Genomic DNA, 23,159 nt, shown 5'->3' with positions numbered 1-23,159 from the left:
GCATTCTCACCTGGCCCTGGTTGGCTAGCTCACTACACGTGTGTGGGCAATATGTTGTTACTGACTCTGTATAAAGAGCTCTGCCTAGTGCTGTGGGCAACATGGTGGCATGGCTGATGGCTGCAGGAGAGCAGAGATGAGACTGGAGTGGTGGCAGCACAGAGGACAGAGACTGGGACGGCTGCGGGGACAGAGAGGCCCAGAGGCAGAGATGGGCTTGCTGCATGCAGACTCGCTCTGAGTGGACGGGATTCTAATGATTGACCTGCCACCATGGGAATAAAGTTGGGTATAACCCTTTCACCTCAAGAACATTCCATCATCATTTCTTTGGTCTCATTGAATCCATAATGAACTTGCCTGGGGCTGAAACCCATTGGCAAGACAGCATGTTAAATATTCTGTTAAAGTTATTATCATTAAGATGCGAACTTAGAGCATAGTGTAGAGCCTTGCTACTTAATTACTGTGTGGTCCATGGATCAGCAGCTTTGACATCACCTGGAAGTCTGTTAGAGATGCAGAATCTCTTGTCTCACCCCAGACCTACTGGATCACAGTCTGTATTTTAACAAGATTCCTGGATATCTGTATACATAGTTGAAAAGTGCTGGTTGGGGTAGTGAACTCATATTAAGGTGTTCCTCCAGTTTCTATAAACTACCTAATCTGCACAGCCTTCTGGAAGCTGGCCTACTCCCTTGTCATGGCTGAGTGGCCTAAACGTGGACACTTGCTATGGTTTTACCAAAAAAATGTTCTCTTTCAAGGATTCCAACTGAAGAAGACACAGAGACTGCAAAGTGGATACTGAATCACGTTAGAGTTAGCGCCTGAGAGGATCTACAAACTCCAGCAGTTGAAATAACAAGAGTTGCCTCAATTCCTGCTCTCATCCCCTGTTGTTCTGCGATACTTGCTGGTTTATACGTCTGCATGGGCTGCAGAAGTGTGCTCTGACATACCTGGTTCTTCTGAAATCACAGTGCTCACAGTCTTTAGAAAAATTTTCCCACCTGTCTCCACAAAGGAGATTTTCCCCCTGTTCCTGTAAGAAGGCCCTAAATGAACAAAATAGAACTATTCACCTTACATATATGTTACCAAGAGGGGTCCACTCAAAGTTCTGGAAGAATCAGTTACAAATTCCACTGGGCAGAGAAGTAGCTAGCAGTCTCTGTCCTCTCTCACAGGAAATGCTGACTTGCTGAAAATAAATTACTCAGGTTTTTGAGGATTCCAACTTACAGGTCTCTCATTTTCATTGGAAAATAAATAAAGGCAATAAATGAACCACATACCAGAGACTAAGCAAAAAGAATGGTGTCAACTACTCGCTCTGGATCCTCAGGCAAACATGTTGAAGATCTATTATTTTGCAATAGACAGGGGTAATAATTTTGCTCAGAGGTTTTTGTTTTGCTTTAGCTAGAAAGATGTAAACTATCAGATTAAATCCAAAATAGAACCATTTTCAACCCAATATGACTTACTAAATGAAGTTCCTCTCAGATGCAGAAACTTCCTAATGATTGCATCACATGCATTTTATCTGGGCCTTTTGGAGATACAAGGTGCTTAATTACTTCAGTGACTGCTTGTGCTGGGGGATTTCAAGCCCAGGGAATGAAGTGCTAGGAAACACCTGGAGAAGACAAAACTTCCAATAGTCTAAGTTCTGCTTGCTATCTTCAGGATTATTTGTTAATCTTGCTCCTAATGAGTCTAATATTTATCATCACTTTTATAAGGACTGGAATTTCCACAGCAGGAACATGGTTTCCAGTTTACATGTTCTGAATCACTATCTCTATTCTTACACATGCTCTCAATCATAATGCATAAACCTTAGGACAAAAACCAAGCTTCACTCTCAAGTATTTCAGCACCATAAATGGTCTGCATAACCTTGTGGGTCATCAACTCTCTTAATTTACTGAAACCCAGAGTGCATTTAATAATTGCTGGACATTCCAAGCCAAACCTAGTCATCATTAGTTATTTACTTCTCTTTTCCTCCATAGCAAGAGAGAAAGCCAAATTCCCATAGCTGTCCAACCGTCTCCTTCCCAAATGGAGAGAGAGAAGTTTCTGCCAAAGCATATTGTGTGCAGCTCTCCCTGCTCCAGAGCTGCCAGTTTTCCTAAGTACAGGAACAAAACCAACACATCATCCTTGAACTTTAAATTTCTGATGTGCCCTGACATTTGGAATAGCCTAGGATTCTGAGGGACAAGGAAGCAGTGGATTCTCCTTTAATGATTTATGCTATGTTTTCAATCTCCTTTTTCAGCTCAGAGCATCTTTCTGGCATCAGTCCATCTGAGGAACAAAAGGGAGAAGCCTAGGGTGATCTTCCAGTGGTCTGGAGGAGAGGTGGACATACATATATTGAGACCATTCTGCAACTAAAGACTTTTTGTAATTATCAGGAAAAGGAAAATAGTGATTAATTTCCAAATTTTAAAAAATGGACTTACAGGAATTGGGTGAAATTTTGAGTGATGAAAAAGAATGAAATTCCTAAGGTATGAGGACACATATAGAAAAGCACCCGTGTTTACCAGTTCTCATTTCCAAAAAGCTATCTTCCTCCCACTGAGCTTTTGCTTAATTCTTGAGCTGAATTAGCATTTTTAGCTTGTAAAGGACTGTGGGTTCTAATTAGAACACCAAATATCATTGAGAATTAATGGAATTGCAGCTGAGTCTACATGTTCCCAAATATCTGTGTAGATATTAAGGAGAAAGGGGAGAAAGGGGAAAAGCATGCAAAGAGCAACAGAAACTTTACTTATGGAAAGTCTCTCAAGTGGCTTTAAACTGGAAAGATACCTGAGAAGCAAATGTCTTAGAAAAACTAATCAATTACCTAGATGCTGAGGATGAGCTTCAAGATACTCTCCTGTGTGTTAAAAATACATCTAATGATCCAGGAACAACAGAATTATCTTTCTGTTTATTAAAGTAGCTGCTATCATTTTGTTAACACCACTTTGGATTGTTTGGGCCACCCAGAAGTAAGACCTTCCAATCACTTTTTGTCTGTGGAGAACTCCCCTGAGATAAGGACAGACCTTTTTTTATCAGTTATCTTTCTGGGAACTGCCAACAAAAAAAATGTAATTTACCAGATTAAATTCTGTTGCAGTAGTTGTTTTGCAATAGTAAATACATTTTAAAATCTAAATTATCAAAATATTTGAATAGTAAATAATTACAGCACAAATGTTTCTTTTCCAATGTTAGAAAATATTTTTCACATGAATATAGCCTGACTGGAATGGATTTCTGAATTCTACTTTTGCAGGTAATAATGGAAGAAAAGCTGCTCAGAGCCACACCATTATTCCTTCACTTTCCTTTTCTACCCTACAAACTCATCTCAACTAAAGAAAATCCAAATGTGTGTGCATGTGTGTATGACCAATCATAACACTGATCTTGTGGTTTTATAGCCAGAGCTGTCTTTAGTATAAGCTTTGGAGGTAGGCTACCTGATTTGAATCATCCTTCAGCTACTTAAACTAGATGTACAACCTTGGGCCAATTACCTATCTTCTGTTGCCTCCATTTCCTCCTCTGTAAAGTGGGATAATAATAGTACCCACCTTACAGGGCTAGTTTTGAGGAGTGAGTTAATATATAGAGAGCACTTAGAACATGTTGAAACTGGCACGTATTGGGCACTAAACTGGTATCTCTTAATTTTAGGTGAATGTGTTTTTTTATAGTTGAAGAAATGAAAACACAAAGTTATACAACTGAAACTGATCTCGGGGTTTGTTTTATTTTACCCCTTTACCTTGTTGATGATTTGTGGTCTGTAAGTTTTCCTCTAGCTCTTTTAATGCCGATTCTTGTCAATGTTCCCTTGAAGGATGCATAAACCCAGAGCCCTGAAGATAACGTATTTCCAGTTTATCTCAGACCTATGGCAGTTTGCAACTTAGCTATTAACATGTGGTTAAAACACACCTTGCAAATTCATCACTTGTGGGTAACTAATTGAATATTTGTGTCCACTACATAATTATGCACAAAGGACCCTGCTTAAGATAGAGCTTAATTTTGCTTTTTTTAATTTGGAATATGTTGCTCACCCTGTCCTACTAGTCTCACCATCCTTTTTAGAAAAGTTCTGTTACTTTGTAAATCCTTAGGCTAATAGTGTTATTATGTTAATAATATTAGGTTAATAATTATGTTATTATGTTAATAATATTATGTTAATAATTATGATGTTAATAATGTTATCATTAGTTAAGTAAAGTGTTGATTTCTAAACTTATTTTGTGATTTTTCTCTGAATTATTATCAGTTTTTCCTCCCATTAAGTAGGTAAAAACCTGGAAATTAATGGTGATTTTTTTTCTTCTGCTTCTCTATCCCACACCTTTCCAAAATATTGACTAAGCTTTGCAAGTGCTGGTTACTTAAGGAAAGAAAAGCACTGTTATAATTCATTAACAAGTGAGCAAGAGGCATTTTTAATCTGAGAACAATAATTTACAACAGAGAGTGTAGTTCCAAGAACTGCACATCAGCTCCCGAGAACCCTCACTATGCTGTCAGACACCTATCTTTAAATTGCTTCCTGCCAAATGATGACAGTGGCCCTGTCACCCTGGCCTGCCCCATAAGTCTCATTCACACTCCTTCTAATTGGCAGGCTCCCACTCTGGGCACCTCCTTGGCCCTTGTAACATTTTTTAGGCAGATAACTTGACACTGTAAATTTGGCTGGAAGCCCGCTACTATGGGATGTCTTTACATCCGCCCTCTATGGTCCCTCAGTTCATATCCTTGAAATTCCAACCTACATATCTTACAAATTACACTCCAGGGCAGAAGGAAGTAGTTGCATCAGAAGGGTTGCCAGCCCCTTCACCTGTTCAAAGAACATTTGATTACAGGGGAAAGGAATGAAAAGGTGTTTTCCATTAACAGGAAGAGGAGGGAGTAGACTTGTCATCGTATCAGCTTTTCAGGACTTAAGGAAGCCTAGAGTGTGTGGCATTTGGTTTCCAAAACGAACGTGGCAGCAGGCTTGGGAAACCTGATAACAGCTTTTGTGACCTTGGGGTCTGGAAACAGTTTCACTGATTGAAGTCATATAAGTTCAGCTAAATTTGAATGTGTTGTAAATATTTATCTGGCAGCCTGACATACAGTTGTTCCTGAAATTATGGGGTAGAGTCTTATTACTAGCGTATAATTTTTGAAATGCTCTTCTGGATGGTGTTTAAGATGATAAATATAACTGAATTGTTGTTTTGTGCTAAGATTTTCTCAGATTCCAAGCCTGTTTAAAAGAATAGAGGGTGTTTTCTGGCAACTTTGTTTTCCTAAATATATTGGAGATTGCAGTGAAAATTTGCTTAGAAACTAAGCCTTGGTGAAACACAAACAATCTGCTTTGCTAGAGCAATATATTTTCCCTCACATTTCCAGAGACACTGGTATACAAGACCTCATATCCAATGGGCATTTTATTTGAGAAAACTGTTAGTATGCAGCATTCCTTTGCAGTGAATTAAAGAGTTGAGTAGCAGCAACGCAGGCAAGAGACAAGCTTGTGTTTGATGAAATAGTCCTTCGTTGCTTCAAATCTACCCTGAGCGAGCCCCACCCTGAGACACTGTGACATATGACACAGCAGGAGCACAAACAGACCAGAGCATATTGTTGGGCCCTCCATCACATACACTGCTCATCTCTCGTTGGCTGACACAGCACCATAGAAAGCAGGCTGGTACCCAGGAGAACATGGGGAGACTCAGCAGCAGGCCAGGATGAGAGGAGGGTCAAGAATGAAAATGTGCAGAATTAAATCTGAGACCAAAGCTGATGATGTACAGCCACTGTTGACGGCCCATGCCCTATCCTTGTGGCTCCACTGATTATAACAGCCCACTTTATTGTCTAATTTCACTCTCATGTTTCCATGCAACTTTTTACCAGCTGCAATCACTCCTAGATTCATTAGAAATTTCCAGTTTGATTTAGAGGAGCATTGGAGAACTTTATTGTGAGGTCCAAGAAGAGAGTCAACCCTGTGGCCAGCTAATACATACACAAAATTGCTGCACTGAAAGAGATCCTATAGCTCTGCTGTATAAATAACAAGGCCTTTGTCATGTTGTTGATTCCATTTGCAGTGGTTATATTCAACAATCATTTAATAAACATGTATCACACATCAAGGTTTGCTCCTGGTGACATAAAGGTGAGTCAGCCATGGGCCTTTCTTTCAGACACTTCACTATCTTGTAGAGGAAGGAAGGGGAGAAGGGTCTTCAATATAAGTAATTGTGATATTATTTCCTAAGGAGTATGTTAGTGAAATGTGTTTGAGACATGGCCCACTAGTAATCATATCAAATGTCTTAGATGAAGTATGAGTAACCAGAAATTTTAATCTTATTATGGAGTTATTTTTGGCAAGATGAGGGGCATTGTGCAACAGACTGTCTAAAATAACACATTTCCATGTAGGGCCCTCTCTTCTGTCGCTTTAAGATTGAATTGAAGTGTTTAGTATTTCATACCCACGACAAATTTACATCACATAAATAAGCAGACATTATAGTATAGAACAAAGATGGCTGCTATGTTACATGTATGTTTCTAGTTCCTTCCATGACCACTGTAGATATACAAATCAACAGTGGCTTTCTTTCTCAATGAACTGGAATTTAGTTTCAGACTCCTTATTCAACACAGCCCTCAAGCAGTTAATACTAATCAATCCTCATGGCCATACTAGATGAAACTTGTTTCATTATTCCAAGTATAAGTATTCTCAGATAAGGTGGAGACCATTTTATTTGCTGACTAGTAATTTTTGGTAATAATTTACATTTTCTGTCTTTTGAAGAAATACTTTCAAGTATTTCAATTTCATCATTAGAAAATGTCCCAAATAACTGCAAAATTGGTAAGATATGTGTAGGTTATCAAGAAAACAATTCCATATTGCCACAAAACCTTCTTGGGATTAATTCTACCTACTTGGGGTTACCATACCACTGAGGAGCTACAAAACTCCACAATGATCCTAAACCACAGTGTTCATAAGTATAAAAATATAATAATAATAATAATAATTAGAAGTGAATCACATGGTATTTAAATATTTCCAGATATATTGTTATAGAATCAGTTCAGATTATATGAAAGCTCTAATTGTTGATTTAAGTCATTATTTTAATTTATTTACAAAGTAATATGAATATATATAACTCTTATGCAAACTCTGATGTGCCTGTTTTAGTTAGGATAACATAAGTTATGCTGCAGTAATGAACAACCCCACATTTCAGGGGCTTAAACAGCAGTTTACTTCTTTATCTGAAAATCCTCTGCACATCTTGGCCACTCTATGGGGAATCTGTACTCCCTGTGATGGCTCAACATTGTTCCCTCCACAACAACACAGACTTCCATGATAGTCTTGGTAAGGGTGGGGAGAGGAGAGAGTAGAAAATTGGAAATTAAATGGCTTCACCTGGAAAGAAACTACATCACTTCTGCTTACTCATTGGCACAGCAAGTCACAGGTTATGCCTAAGGTAAAGAAGGAAGGCAAGTACAATCTTGTTATATTGTGTCCCTGCTGGAGAGGGAAACAGAGCATTAGTGAATGGTAGAATGTCTGCCACGGTGCCTTATGCTTGTACCACCTCTTAAACTTTTGTCTTAAGAGATAAGTCATCATAAAGATTGAGATCCAGGCAATGAAGAAAAGTCTACATGGTTTAATCAGTCAAACACTTAATTAGTAGACCTTACATGACTCACAGATGCTCTGGGAAGGCCAGAGTCAAGTTTGGAAGCACTGAAGACAGGATTAGTCTCCTTCTCCTACCCCAGTAGGAGGCTGCTCAAATGGAGATCTGCACTATTGCCTCTACTACTGGGGTGGAAGGCAAACCCACAGCTGCTCCTACTGAGGCTGGACTCTGGATAGCAGCCTCTCCATCACTGTTACCTTTCCAAAATAAGTGCTTCTAATACAACCTTACCAGAAAGTGCCTTGTAAGCATAACTGTTGTGTGGATAACTAATATGTGGAGCCAAAGACCAGATGACCTCAGCGTGCAAGGAAATGAATTCAGTCTTCTCTCAGACATCCTCCAAAAAGGCTGATTGTCAACACAATTGTCTATCACAAAACAGTCTCCTGAGGACACTACTCTCTTAGTATTAAGTCCATAGTTTACATTAAAGCTCATTTTTGGTGTGTACAATTTATAGGTTTGGACAAATGTGTAATGACATGTATCATTATAGTATCATACAGAGAATATTCACTACCGTAAAAATCCTCTACATTCATCTGCTCATCCCTTACCTCAGCCCATCCCCTGGCAACCATTGATCTTTTTGTCTTCATAAGCTTGCCTTTTCCAGAAGGTCCTACAGTTGGAACCATATAGGATGTAGCCTTCATATTGACTTCTTTCACTTTATACACATTTAAGTTTCCTCCATATCTCTTCATGGCTTGATAATTCATTTCCTTTTAGCATTGAATAATATTCCATTGCCTGGAGTGTACCACAGTTTATCTAGTCACCCACTGTAGGGCTTCTTAATTACTTCCAAGTTTTAGCAATTATGAATAAAGCTGCTATAAATCCTGTGTACAGGTTTTTGCATGGTCCACTAGACTTTAAATGCCTCAAATAGAAACAAAATCTTCCTTTTTTTTTTCTCATACAATATACTAACTAGTTTTATGTGGAATACCTGGTCCATATACAGAATAGACACTCAAAATGCTTGGTGAGTGGATATTTAAAAATAAATCCATAATAGTAAAAAGACCGATCTTCAAATTCCACTGTTTTCATTTTAACAATAATAAGTGACTTTTTTTGAGCACTTGTTTTATTTGAGGTACTATAACTAAGTGCTTTATCTGTTTTATTTTCCTTAATGCATACAAGCTTATTAAATATATGGTTCTTTTACTCCAGTTTCACATATGAGGAAATTGAGGCTTAGAGAAGTTAACTAACCCAAGGTAAGAAGTTAAGCTTGCTGAAGATTACACATTTGGATAGTGGCTTACAACCTCAAGATTTAAACCTAAGCAGAGTGAACTTCAAAACTTAACCACCACTCTATATGTCTTCCATGTCTACTTTAATGATAACTTGGACAAACTTGAAGAGAAAGGCCCCAGGATCTAGGAGGAAAAACTGGTAGGAATAATTTGACTTAGAAAAGGAAAGCTGACTTCTGGGTGAATAGAAGTATATTCATTATATTAACCAATAGTGCGCATCTCTTCTAAGCCAGCACAAAGCCCTGTCTATGACCAAGTGAAGAGGGGCAGGGTGCAGACCCTTAATTTTAATATCATTTCACATTTCAAGATCAAATTTCCTAGGAAAAAAAACCAGAATCTGGGGAAATTAAAAACTTAATTTTGCTATTATTATTGTTGAGACATAAGTTAAGTAATGAAAGATTTATTTTATTCATATTTATTAAAAACATTATGAAATGCATTGCCTTTAGTCAAACTATTAGAAACATGAAAGAACTTATACAATACTGTGGCAGGGGAAAGCACAAACATGGATTTTGACTTAAGCAGGGATGAAAGCAAGCTAGATTAAAAAAAACCCCCCAGATTGTTAATTTTAACAATTTATTTGGAAAATCATATGCCAAAGATTTAGAGTTCAGTATGTATGAGCATTAGTTGTATTTACTAATGATGGTTCGTATGAACTTGCAATAAAGTTATCAGTAATAGTAGGTAAAGATATAGCCTACATTACACCTTATTATATCCCTTCTCTGTCAAGAAGATGCTATATAAGCCAATAGTTAACATCCACTGTGGTAGGAGTTTTTTAAAAATGTATGCTAAGATTACAACTTAGTTGCATCATTTAAATGTGTTCAGACTGATTTAATAGCATTCTGAATGACCTCTAGCAGTGATAAGGTACTAGAAAATTCATGAGTTTATGGGAACTTGATGTCCACTGATTTAATCACAATGGAACATTCATCATCTCACATATATCACTGAGATATATAGGAAAAAGACCATATATGAGCATATATAAATTACTGATAATCTTACGGAGTTCTCTATTAAGAGAATTCTACATTCTGCAGAAACTTATCTGTCTCTACTACACTTCTTTGAATTTGGAGCTATTTGATGAGAAATTTTGGTTATTTTTAATGTGGAATTAGTACTCTCACCCTCAGAAGTTAAATCAAACCTCTAATAGCTGGTAAGAATGTTCATAAATGGTGACTAATAAATTATAGTGAGCTGGAACATTTTTGAGGGGACTTGGAAGATGAGTTGAAGCATTCCTTGGTTGTCAGGCCCTCTGAGTTCAAACACTAACACGAACACTGTCAAACTGTAAATGCCTGGGCACATCACTTAACCTTTTTGTGTTTCCATTTTCTTATCTACACAGTGAGGCTAATAATACTGATTGACCTCATAATGTTTAATTAGGCCATTGGGAAGCTCTTTGAAAATGCTAAGTATCATTTGTTGGCACTTAGGTTCATGAAAGGTTCGTGTTTTTAACACACTGGTTTAAGGATGTGTTGGTACAACTGCCAACTTCTCATTTCTCCATCGTATCTTTTCTGAGCTGCTTTTGAAGTCAATGGGAATTAGGGTGATTGAAGGCACTTAGGAGAGGCGGTGGAAATGAGAGTGTGTTCTCTGGCCTGCTTATGGTAGCACTCTCTCCTTATGAAGAAAATGTGCCTCTCAATGGAAAAGGAGCTTGATGACCTCTCAGTGGTTTATGGGTGAGTAACTCATGATTGCTCATGGAGCTTAAGCCCTAAAGGAGAAGACTTTTGGCAAAGACAATGAAAAAGTTTAAACTGTTTGAAAAATGTAATATACCCACATGTAGGGAACATAAGAATATCAAGCAGCTTAATAATCCCTTAGGGGAGGATGTTTTTTACTTTTTTGCACAGATCACATAGCCACTGCCCAATACATACTTGCTAAATAATGGGCAAAAATTACTGTAACAGTAGCACATTATATAATTATCATATTACATTTTTATTACCACTTTTTAACTCCTTGTATGTGTTTTTCCATTGTTTTACAGCTATAACCATAATGTTTGTGGCAGCACTTACAGAAATGTGTTGTATGACGTATTTCTACTCAAAATTTAAAAAAGGAGTTCCATCATCTTTAAAAAATTGCATGTATTTAGAAACATTGCTATACTTGCATGATACTCATTCTAGCCTATTTCAACAGCTTTCTTGTTGGTTTCCTTGTTTCTTATGTTTTCTCAGATCTATTTTATAATCCATGGCCAAATTAATCTTTCTTACACATTGCTTTCATTATGCCAGTCATTTCAAAAGCTTTCAATGGCCTCCTATTTCCTATTATGTCATATCTATTCCCAAAAGTATGATCTTAAAATCATCTGTTATAGCTGAATTGTGTCCCCCAAAATTTCATGTTGATGTCTTAAACCCCAGTGCCTCAGAATGGGCCTGTATTTGGAGATACTGTTTTTTCAAAGGTAATTAACTTAAAATAATGTCATTACGGTGGGCCCTAATTCAGTACAACTTGTGTCCCTATGAGAAGGGGAAGTTTAGACAGAGAGATGCACAGAGGGATGACCATGTAAAGAACAAAGGGGGAGCACAGCCATCCACAAGCTCAGGAGAGAAGCCTCAGAAGAAACCAGCCCTGCCAACACCTTGATCTTAGACTTATAGTCTCCAGAAAAGTGAGAAAATAAATTTCTGTTTTTAAGCCACCAAGTCTATGGCATTTTGTTGTAGCAGCCTTAGTACACATACAATATCCATAATGTAGAATCCCCACATGGTTTTACAACCTCATTTCTCTTAAGATAGCTTGAGTTTTAGACATGTGGCTAAATCAAAACCATTGTTTTAATTGTGATCACAATTTGTCTTTTCTCTGCGTCACTATTCTGTTATAGAAGACCCTATGATTACCCACCATTGAAAGGAAAGAACACTGAGCAGGAAACAGAATATTCTTCACTGATCCCAAGACCTGCACATGTCATATCTTCCCTCCAAAAAGAGGAAAATGATACCTGCTTTTCCTACTTCAAAGATCAACAGACTTTGGGAGGTTCAAATAAGATAATGCATATGGAAATATTTGCAAAGATGGGAAAGTCAACTCCTGGCTTTCCAAGCTCCATTCAGCTGCAGGTGACAAAGATTTTCAATCTATATACTCAGCTCTCTACCTTCCTTAATTTGAAGCTGTCATTTTAGAAACCCTATGCATACCTGTAGGTAGAATCTGATTAGCTTTGCTGATTGAAGCTCTCTTTCTAATGGGTTTAGGGTAAACTATTTGGGCACCTGCATTTCCTCTCTAGAGTTTCAGGAAATGATGGTCCAATCCCTACTTCTTGGTATCAGCTTTATTTGTTGTTTCATATTCAAGGTCATTGTTAGAAATCCTACCCTGCCCCAAACAATAATCTGCTTGGTTTAGGGCATTCCTACTCAGTGCTTGCCAGACCGTTTACCAGGTGACCAGATCCTGTCCTTGGAAGCTCACAGTGTTAGTACTCTGCTCGAAATTGGAGCATCTATCCCCCAGATCGTGACAGCCTTCTGACATGCTCCTGCCTTTTGATGACCTTTACTGCTATGGATGGAATGTTTTGTTCCCCTTCAATTCATGTTGAAGCCCTAATGTGATGGCATTTGGAGGTGATTAGGTCATGAAAGTAGAGCTGCCATGAAGGAATTCGTGCCCTTATAATCCCTTACTAGTTCTCTTTTTCTCTGCCATGTGAGGATACAACCAAAGAAGATGGCCATCTACACACCAGGAAGAGGGCCTTCACCAAGAACTGATCATGCTGGCACTCTGATCTAGGCCCCAGAATTCTATCTAGCCCCAAAACTTGTGAGAAATGTTTGTTGTTTAAGTCTACTTTATTTTGTTACATTAAGCAGCCTGAACTGATTAATCTACATATCATCCTTAAGAGCAGATATCCTGTGTCTGATTACTAGCCTCAATCAAACCCAGCTTGCCAACCCATTCAGATATTGCGATTTAGACTTTGAATCCACCCTTCCAGGACTAGCCCCACAGCTGGCTAGGCCTTTTGTCCATTCTTCCCTATACATTTGCTGCTCTTATTCTAACAGTGTGCTCCATAACAACAAACTTCAAGACTGAGCTTATATATGATTTATGCAAAGATAAAGGATTCTTCTTACTTTATTATGGAAAAATTAAGGTAAGCTCAGTTCCTATTTTTTTAATAAGTGTTCTCTGATTACTTATAAATATTTCCTCTCTTTGAACTCTCAAAGTATTTTAGGTCTTAGTTACAAAATTTAGCCCTTTTTATGCAATTGATCTCTTACACATTTTTTGTGAATTTTTTCATGTGAATTAATTTTTGACAACTAGATATTGAAGTCTCAGTGTACAATTTTATTGAGTGTATATTCTGAGTATAACAAAATATAAAACCTTAAATGGATTTCAAAATTTTAAAAACCCATTTTTTTTCTTGCCTGGTATTTTTGTGCATTTTATGAACTCAGGCTTCAAGAAAGTTTCAAAAATGTTAGGCTACACAAGTACATTTTGTTATATCCTTTTAAGGATGTTTTGATAATCATGAGTTTAAAATTTAATGTAATTGATTTTGTCAGTGGTTTTCAGTGTATATTTATGCTAAGAAAAGCCTTCATCTCCATAAACTTAGTTGAATATTTAAATGAACTTCCTTCTAGTTCTTATGTTTAATTACTTTAATTCTTTAATTCACACACTGCATTATTAAATTTGCAAATGTATGTGCAAACTGAACATACATAGGAAAGTACTGGCAGGAAACATCAAAATGTTAATGTGATTATGTGATCATGTCTGGGGAGTGATTGTTTTCTTTTTACATTTATATGTATAATTTTATTTCTTTAATATGCAGTTATTTCATAATTAAAAAAATTGATGGAGAGGTAACTAAGAAAATTTAAAGTCTACTTATTTCTGCACTTTCTTGTATTGCAATATTTTTAAAAATTTTCCTGAGCTCCTAGTTCATTGATCTCTGTGTATCTCTAATTTTTTCTTATATCTTTATTAACTTGTCTTAAAGTGAACCAAGACAAATGTCATGATTAAGCAAATGTGTAGATGCTGTAAAGACAGAAACCCTAAATTCAAAGACCCTAATCATTCTGTTTTCATCAGAATAATGCTATGGCTAAAGAAAAAAAAATCTACTATTAGGATTCTGTAGTTTAAAGATTATTTCTGGCTCACATTACATACTCATCTTGAGTCATCAAGGAGGCTCAACACATCACAGCCACTCAGAGGACTGGTTTGACAGAGAGGCCACTTTATGGATCACCTTGCTGAAACAGAAGTGCTCAGGAGGCTATCTCACCAGCAGTTACATATTTAGTCTGGAAGTGACAAAGCTTACTTCCACTCACAGCTTATTGGCCAAACAAGTCACATGGACCCAAAACAAGTGGCAAATGAAGTGCAATCTTACTAGGAGCCAGAAGACAGAGAAATAGAAGCATTAGGTGAACAACACTAATAACTGACTGAAATCATTTTAATATTTATAGCTAGAAGATTTCTTGTATAAATTTTCAAATGCTATGAATCATCTTGTGGCTTAAAGGAAATAATATGTAAATCTTCATTTAAAACATTTGTATTTTCCTTTTGTATAACAAAAAAATAGGGATATATTGAATGTCCTCAAATTAAAACAGTATTAAACTGAAACTTGAGATCTAATTAGTTGTGGAAATAATAGTTTACATGCCCAGGCTGTTATATATTGTTAAAGTGAAAGCTAGTTAGAGATATCATTTTGGCGATTATTTTCAATTTTTAATTTTGTTAGTTAATTTAAATAATTAAATTGAAGAAAAATGGTCTTAAAAAACTATTCTCTTTTGCACAAGCCATTTGACAAAAACAAAGAAATCATAAAACATTTAAATTTTTGTACAGAAAATGTGATAGAATATCCTTATACTTCTCATAGGAGTAATTTAAAGAGTTTTCTAAAGAAATAAAATTAGAAGAAAATTAAACATAAGAAAAGTATTTAAAATCAACAACAAAGCAAAGCTCAGACTAAGGACAGAGCTAGTTTCAAGGTACTTTAATTACATATGGACTTTGAGATTCAATATTTGGAAGCTTTGTAGATCTTTTAAAAGATCCTCCAATATGAGTCTTGATATTTTCCCACAACATTAAAGGAATATCTTAGGTAAAAATGTTTAAAGGAAAGAACCTAACAACTTCTTCCCAATAATTTTCCATTGAAATATTTTCACTGACCTTGCCAAAATAAAATTAATTTTGCTCCAATAAGTTTAATAAAAAATAATAAATGACTGTATCATTTGGTTCTTTTCCTACTCAGTAGATGTCTTCATCCAATCTTTAATCTCTGAAAGTATTTTTCCAGGGAGATGAATTGTATGAAGTCATTTATAAGGTTTAAAATATCAAAAGCACTGTCATTTAACCACTAATGTATATCTATGGAAATATTCACTTGAGACTTGCTGCTGTTCATAAACCACTTGATCTGTGATATCATATTTCATATTTTCAGCAGAACACCTCTTGTACATTACAATTTCCTGTTTTCTTGGAGGTGCTCCATTATTCTCCGTCAAGTATAGTTGATGCCAAACTTGTGGTGTATTCACTCCTCTCCCTCTGATAATAGCAAAGATACGTAGGTATCAGTTTACACTGCTATGTTACCCTATTAGACCTATCCAAAAAAAAAAATCCCAAAAAGGATTCATTGGGAAATGACTGCATTCAGATCTAAGTAGTTGCTAGCTGACAACTTAAATCATTGTACAACAGAATAGAAGTTTGCATTGCACATTATTTTTTATAGTTAGGTAAAAGAACACTTTGAATATGAAGGGAGTGAAATTGCAGTCATTTGGCAGATTTTTATTACTATTATTATGAGATTGGAAGATTGATGGAGTGTTTGGAAATTACAGGAGATAGTTCCAGATGTCAGGGTTTGCAATGAAGATAACCATGACAAGTGAAGGGCAAGAGTATGTGATGGCATTAAAAGAAGTTCAGGCATTAGATACTCAGAAAGGTGAATAATATTGTGGCTTTGAAGTAGCAGGTAAATGAGATTGTAGTGTACAGAATACTGAAAAGAAGAGACGTTATTTAAAATGGATCTTAGAATAATTGGGAAACTATATCTTTATATATTTGAAGGAACAAGTAGCATTTTTTATAAGGATTCAGAAGCACTGAGTACTTGGATTTGGGGTACCTACAAAGATCATTGGTGTAATATTAGACAATCTTTAAAATGTGCAGCAGAGGTGAAGATGATGAGAAAGAGTTAATGAGAGTCATGTAAAACTGATGTGATGGATGGCTTTGTCCATAGGATATGATGCAGGAGTAAAATGTCAAGGGGTGATTCAAGACAATTGTATAATTTTACAACAGAACCATCAGGTATAAAGTATACATTACAGAGGGTGAAGGAAACAAAAGGAAATTACATTGGTAACTATCAGGATACAGACTGAAATGAGGAAAATAGGATTAATTAAAAAATTTATATCAAATTTTAATACATTTTAAAGGGTAATATCAAGGACTAGAATAATGATGTTGTGATATGTTCACTGTACTGACTTGTTTAAAAAGTTTTTGTGCTCATTATTGTGATACTATGTCAGTTCTGTGGGGGGAAAAAAAACATCTGGAAAAGGGCCATGTCACATTTCAACTAATGGAGGCTGTTGGTGTGTAGTGAAATCAGTGCTGAATTCGGGGTAGGAGGAAAGAGATTCATATTCTGGCTCAGACATGAACCAGTTATGTCATCAGGGCCAGTTACCCTCTCATTGCTCATTTCCTCATATGTAAAAATGAGAGTTATAATTGTGGCAGAGACTGCCATTATTCATCAATATCCACTCTTTCTTACTTCCATGGGCATAAACAAAACTCAGATAATTTTTAGCTGGGAAAATATCCAAAATAAAGTGGGATTTTCTGTTCTCCCTTGCAGAAAGGTGATTAAGTTCTGAATATAAAGATGGTCTCTGACTTATGATGGTTCAATTTAAATGATTTTTTGACTTTATGAGGGTGCAAAAGAAATACACATTCAATAGAAACCATACTTTGAAATTTGAATTTTGATCTTGTCCTGGACTAATGATATGCAGTAGGATACTCTCTTGTGATACTCAGCAGCAGCAAGCTGCAGCTCCCAGTCAGCCATGTGATCATGAAAGTAAACAATCAACACATTTACAACCATTCCACATCCATACACACATTCAGTTTTTCATTTTCATTATGGAAGTAAATATATTACACAAAATATTCAATTTGTGGGATGCCACACAAGTGGTTCTAAGAGGGAAGTACATAGCAATACAGGCCTATCTCAAGAAATAAGCAATCCCAAATAAACAGCCTAAACTCACAATTAAAGAAAATAGAAAAAGAAAAACAAATGAAACCCAAAGTTAGTAGAAGGAGGGACATAATAAAGAACAGAGCAGAAATACATAAAATAGACATGATAGAAAACAATGGCAAAAAACAATGAAACCAACAGCTGGTTCTTTGAGAAAATAAACAAACTAGATAAATCTGTAGTCAAGCTTATCAAGATGAAAATAGAGAGTACAGAAATAAACAAAATCAGAAACAAAGAAGAAAGTCATAGGGGATACCATAGAAATACAATGAATTATTAGAGAATGCTATGAAAATTTATATGCCAATAAATTGGACAATCTAGAAAATATGGATAAATTCCTACAAAAATACAACCTATCAAGACTGATCCAGAAAGAAACAGAAAATCTAAGCAGACCAATTATCAGCAATGAAATTCAATTAGTAATAAAAAAATCTCCTAAAAAACAAATATGAGGACCAGATGACTTCTCAGCTGAATTCTACCAAACATTTAAAGAAGAGCTAACACCCACTCTTCTTCAAGTATTCCAAAAAGTAGAAGAGAAAGCAATACTTCCAAACTCATTATGAGGCCAGTATCACTATAATGTCACACAAAGATATACACTATAAAACCACACAAAGATACTACAAAAAAAAAAAATAGAAGAAAATTATACACCAACATCCATGATGAACATATGTGCAAAAATTACTCAACAAAATTTTAGCAAACCAAATTCAAAAATACATCAAATGGATCATCCATCATGACAACGTTGCATTCATTCCAGGGATGGAAGGATGGTATATTTGTAAATCAATCACTGTGATACCTCACATTAACAAAAAGAAGGATGAAAACCACATGATCATTTCAACAGATGCTGAAGAAGAATTTGACAAAATTCAACATTGATTCATGATAAAAACCCCCAACAAAATGGAAATATAGGGTAAATACCTCAACATAATAAAGGCCATATATCACAAACCCACAGCTAACATCATACTGAATGGTGAAAACCTGAAACCATTTCCTCTAAGATCAGGAGCGAGACAACAATATAAATTCTTAGGACTTTTATTCAACAATGTACTGAAGGGCCTAGTCATGGCAATCAGACAACACAAGATAAAAGACATCCAAATGGATAAGGAAGAAGTTAAAAATGTCACTATTGGCAGATAACATGATATTATATACAGAAAACCCTAAAGAATCCACTAAAGAGGCGAAGCCAACATGGCGACGTGAGTAGGACAGTAGGAATCTCCTCCCAAAAACATATATATTTTTGAAAATAAAACTAATCCTAAAAGAGAGACCAGAAGACACAGGACAACAGCCAGACTACATCCACACGTGCGAGAGCCCACCGTCTAGTGAAAAGGGTAAGATACAAGCCCCGGCCAGGTGGGACCCGAGCACACCTCAACCCAGCTCCAGGCGGGAGGAGAGGAGTCAGAGCAGGGAGGGAGAGGGAGCCCAGGAATGCTAAACACCCAGCCCCAGCCATCCGCACCAGAGCACAGACACAGTGCATGCGTGGGGTCCTGGATACTAGGGAAACAGGGCAGCAGGACTGGTGAGCGGGTCCCAAAACTGATGCCCCTGTGACAAAGAAAAGCGAGTGCTTTTTGAAAGTCTTAAAGGGAAAGGGACGCAACAGCTGGACGGAAAAAACACAGGTCACAGTCCAATAGCTGGAAATTACAGGGAAAACCGGGCGCACTAACCCCCTGGGCAACAGCTCTGAGAACCCCCACAGAGGTAAACAGCCAAACAGCCCCCTGTCCATTACCCATCTGGGGTGCTGCAAAAGCAGAGAAGCAGTCTAAGGCTGGCCACAACCTCAGAAAGGGAGCTTCCTCCATACTGGCCGGGCAAGACACAAAGAATCAGTCTACACGTAATTACACAACACAAGCCAATAGGGGTCGCAGTTGTCCCAGTAAAGAAAGGCCAGGAGCAAGTGGAAAGTTTGGCCCCCCAGCTGACAGTCAATAGCTTTTCAACATGAAAAGGCAAAAAAATTTGATCCAGACAAGACTAACGCAGACAGCTTTGGCAACTGCTACAACTTCCCCTGAGAAGGAACCTGGGGAAATAGATTTAAGCAGTCTTCCTGAAATATAATTCAAAACAAAAGTCATAACCATCCTGATGGACTTGCAGAGAAATATGCAAGAACTAAGGAAGGAGAATACAGAAATAAAGCAAGCTCTGAAAGGACTTCAAAACAGAATGGACGAGATGCAAGAGACCATTAATGGACTAGAAAACAGAGAACAGAATGCAGAGAAGCTGATGCAGAGAGAGATAAAAGGATCTCCAGGAATGAAAGAATTCTAAGAGAGCTGAGTGACCAATCGAAACACAACAATATCCGCATTATAGGGGTACCAGAAGAAGAAGAGAGAGAAAAAGGGATAGAAAGTGTCTTTGAAGAAATAACTGCTGAAAACTTCCCCAAACTAGGGGAGGAAATAGCCTCTCAGACCACAGAGGTACACAGAACTCCCATGACAAGGGATCCAAGGAAGGCAACACCAAGACACATAATAATTAAAATGGCAAAGATCAAAGACAAGGACAAAGTATTAAAGGCAGCGGGAGAGTAAAAAGATTACCTACAAAGGAAAACCCATCAGGCTATCATCAGATTTCTCAACAGAACCCTACAGGCCAGAAGACAATGGCATGATATACTTAATGCAATGAAACAGAAGGGCCTTGAACCAAGAATACTGTATCCAGCACGATTATCATTTAAATATGAAGGAGGGATTAAACAATTCCCAGACAAGCAAAAGTTGAGGGAATTTGCCTCCCACAAACCCCCTCTACAGGGCATCTTACAGGGACTGCTCTAGATGGGAGCACTCCTAAAAACAGCACAGAACAAAACACCCAACATATGAAGAAGGGAGGAGGAGGAATAAGAAGGGAGAGAAATAAAGAATCATCAGACCGTGTTTATAATAGCTCAACAAGTGAGTTAAGTTAGACAGTAAGATAGTAAAGAAGCTAACCCTGAACCTTTGGTAACCACAAACTTAGAGCCTGCAATAGCAATAAGTACATACCTTTCAATAATCACGCTAAATGTAAATGGACTGAAAGCACCAAACAAAAGACACAGAGTAATAGAATGGATAAAAAAGCAAGACCCATCCATATGCTGCTTACAAGAGACTCACCTTAAACCCAAAGACATGCACAGACTTAAAGTCAAGGGATGGAAAAAGATATTTCATGCAAACAACAGAGAGAAAAAAGCAGGTATTGCAATTCTAGCATCAGACAAAACAGACTTCAAAATAAAGTAACAAAAGATAAAGAAGGACATTACATAATGATAAAGGGCTCAGTCCAACATGAGGGTATAACCATTATAAATATATATGCACCCAATACAGGAGCAGCAACATATCTGAAACAAATACTAACAGAAGTAAAGGAGGAAACAGAATGCAATGCATTCATTTTGGGAGACTTCAACACACCACTCACTTCAAAGGACAGATCCACCAGACAGAAAATAAGTAAGGACACAGAGGCACTCAACAACACACTAGAACAGATGGTCCTAATAGACATCTAGAGAACTCTACATCCAAAAGCAACAGGATACACATTCTTCTCAAATGCACATGGAACATTCTCCAGAATAGACAACATACTAGGCCACAAAAAGAACCTCAGTAAATTCCAAAAGATTGAAATCCTACCAACCAACTTTTCAGACCACAAACGCATAAAAGTAGAAATAAATGTACAAAGAATGCAAAAAGGCTCACAAACACATGGAGGCTTAACAACACGCTCCTAAATAATCAATGGATCAATGAACAAATAAAAATGGAGATCCAGCAATATATGGAAACAAATGACAACAACACAAAGCCCCAAGTACTGTGGGATACAGCAAAAGCAGTCTTAAGAGGAAAGTATACAGCAATCCAGGCATATTTAAAGAAGGAAGAACAATCCCAAATGAATGGTCAAATGTCACAATTATTGAAATTGGAAAAAGAAGAACAAATGAGGCCTAAAGTCAGCAGAAGGAAGGGCATAATACAGATCAGAGACGAAATGAACAAAATTGAGAAGAATAAAACAATAGCAAAAATCTAAGAAACCAAGAGCTGGTTCTTTGAGAAAATAAACAAAATAGATAAGCCTCTAGCCAGACTTATTAAGAGGAAAAGAGAGTCAATACACATCAACAGAATCAGAAATGAGAAAGGAAAAATCACGAAGGACCCCACAGAAATACAAAGAATTATTAGAGAGTACTATGAAAACCTATATGCTAACAAGCTGGGAAGCCTAAGAGAAATGGACAACTTCCTAGAAAAATACAACCTTCCAAGACTGACCCAGAAAGAAACAGAAAGTCTAAACAGACCAATTACCAGCAATGAAATTGAAGTGGTAATTCAAAACCTACCAAAGAACAAAACCCCTGGGCCAGATGGATTTACCTCGGAATTTTATCAGACATACAGAGAAGATATAATACCCATTCTCCTTAAAGTTTTCCAAAAAATAGAAGAGGAGGAAATACTCCCAAACTCATTCTATGAAGCCAACATCACCCTATTACCAAAACCAAGCAAAGACCCCACCAAAAAGAAAACTACAGACCAATATCCCTGATGAACGTAGATGCAAAAATACTCAACAAAATATTAGCAAACTGAATTCAAAAATACATCAAGAGGATCACACACCATGACCAAGTGGGATTCACCTCAGGGATGCAAGGATGGTACAACATTCGAAAATCCATGAACATCATCCATCACATCAACAAAAAGAAAGACAAAAACCACATGATCATCTCCATAGATGTTGAAAAAGCATTCGACAAAATTCAACATCCATTCATGATAAAAACTCTCAACAAAATGAGTATAGAGGGCAAGTACCTCAGCATAATAAAGGCCATATATGATAAACCCACAGCCAACATCATATTGAACAGCGAGAAGCTGAAAGCTGCTCCTCTGCAATCGGGAACAAGATAGCGATGCCCACTCTCCCCACTGTTATTCAACAAAGTACTGGAGGTCCTAGCCACAGCAATTAGACAAAACAAAGAAATACAAGGAATCCAGATTGGTAAAGAAGAAGTTAAACTGTCACTATTTGCAGATGACATGATATTGTACATAAAACTCTAAAGACTCCACTCCAAAACTACTAGAGCTAATATCAGAATTCAGAAAAGTTGCAGGATACAAAATTAACACACAGATATCTGTGGCTTTCCTATACACTAACAATAAACTAATAGAAAGAGAAATCAGGAAGACAATTCCATTCACAATAGCATCAAAAAGAATAAAATACCTAGGAATAAACCTAACCAAGGAAGTGAAAGACCTATACCCTGAAAACTATAAGACACTCTTAAGAGAGATTAAAGAGGTCACTAACAAATGGAAACTCATCCCATGCTCCTGGATAAGAAGAATTAATATTATCAAAATGGCCATCCTGCCCAAAGCAATATACAGATTTGATGCAATCCTATCAAACTACCAACAGCATTCTTCAATGAACTGGAACAAATAGTTCAAAAATTCATATGGAAACACCAAAAACCCCGAATAGCTAAAGTAATCCTGAGAAGGAAGAATA

Source organism: Manis javanica, chromosome 2 (genome assembly GCF_040802235.1).
Source record: "Manis javanica isolate MJ-LG chromosome 2, MJ_LKY, whole genome shotgun sequence".
Taxonomy (NCBI): domain Eukaryota; kingdom Metazoa; phylum Chordata; class Mammalia; order Pholidota; family Manidae; genus Manis; species Manis javanica.
Note: the sequence above shows the minus strand (reverse complement) of the source record.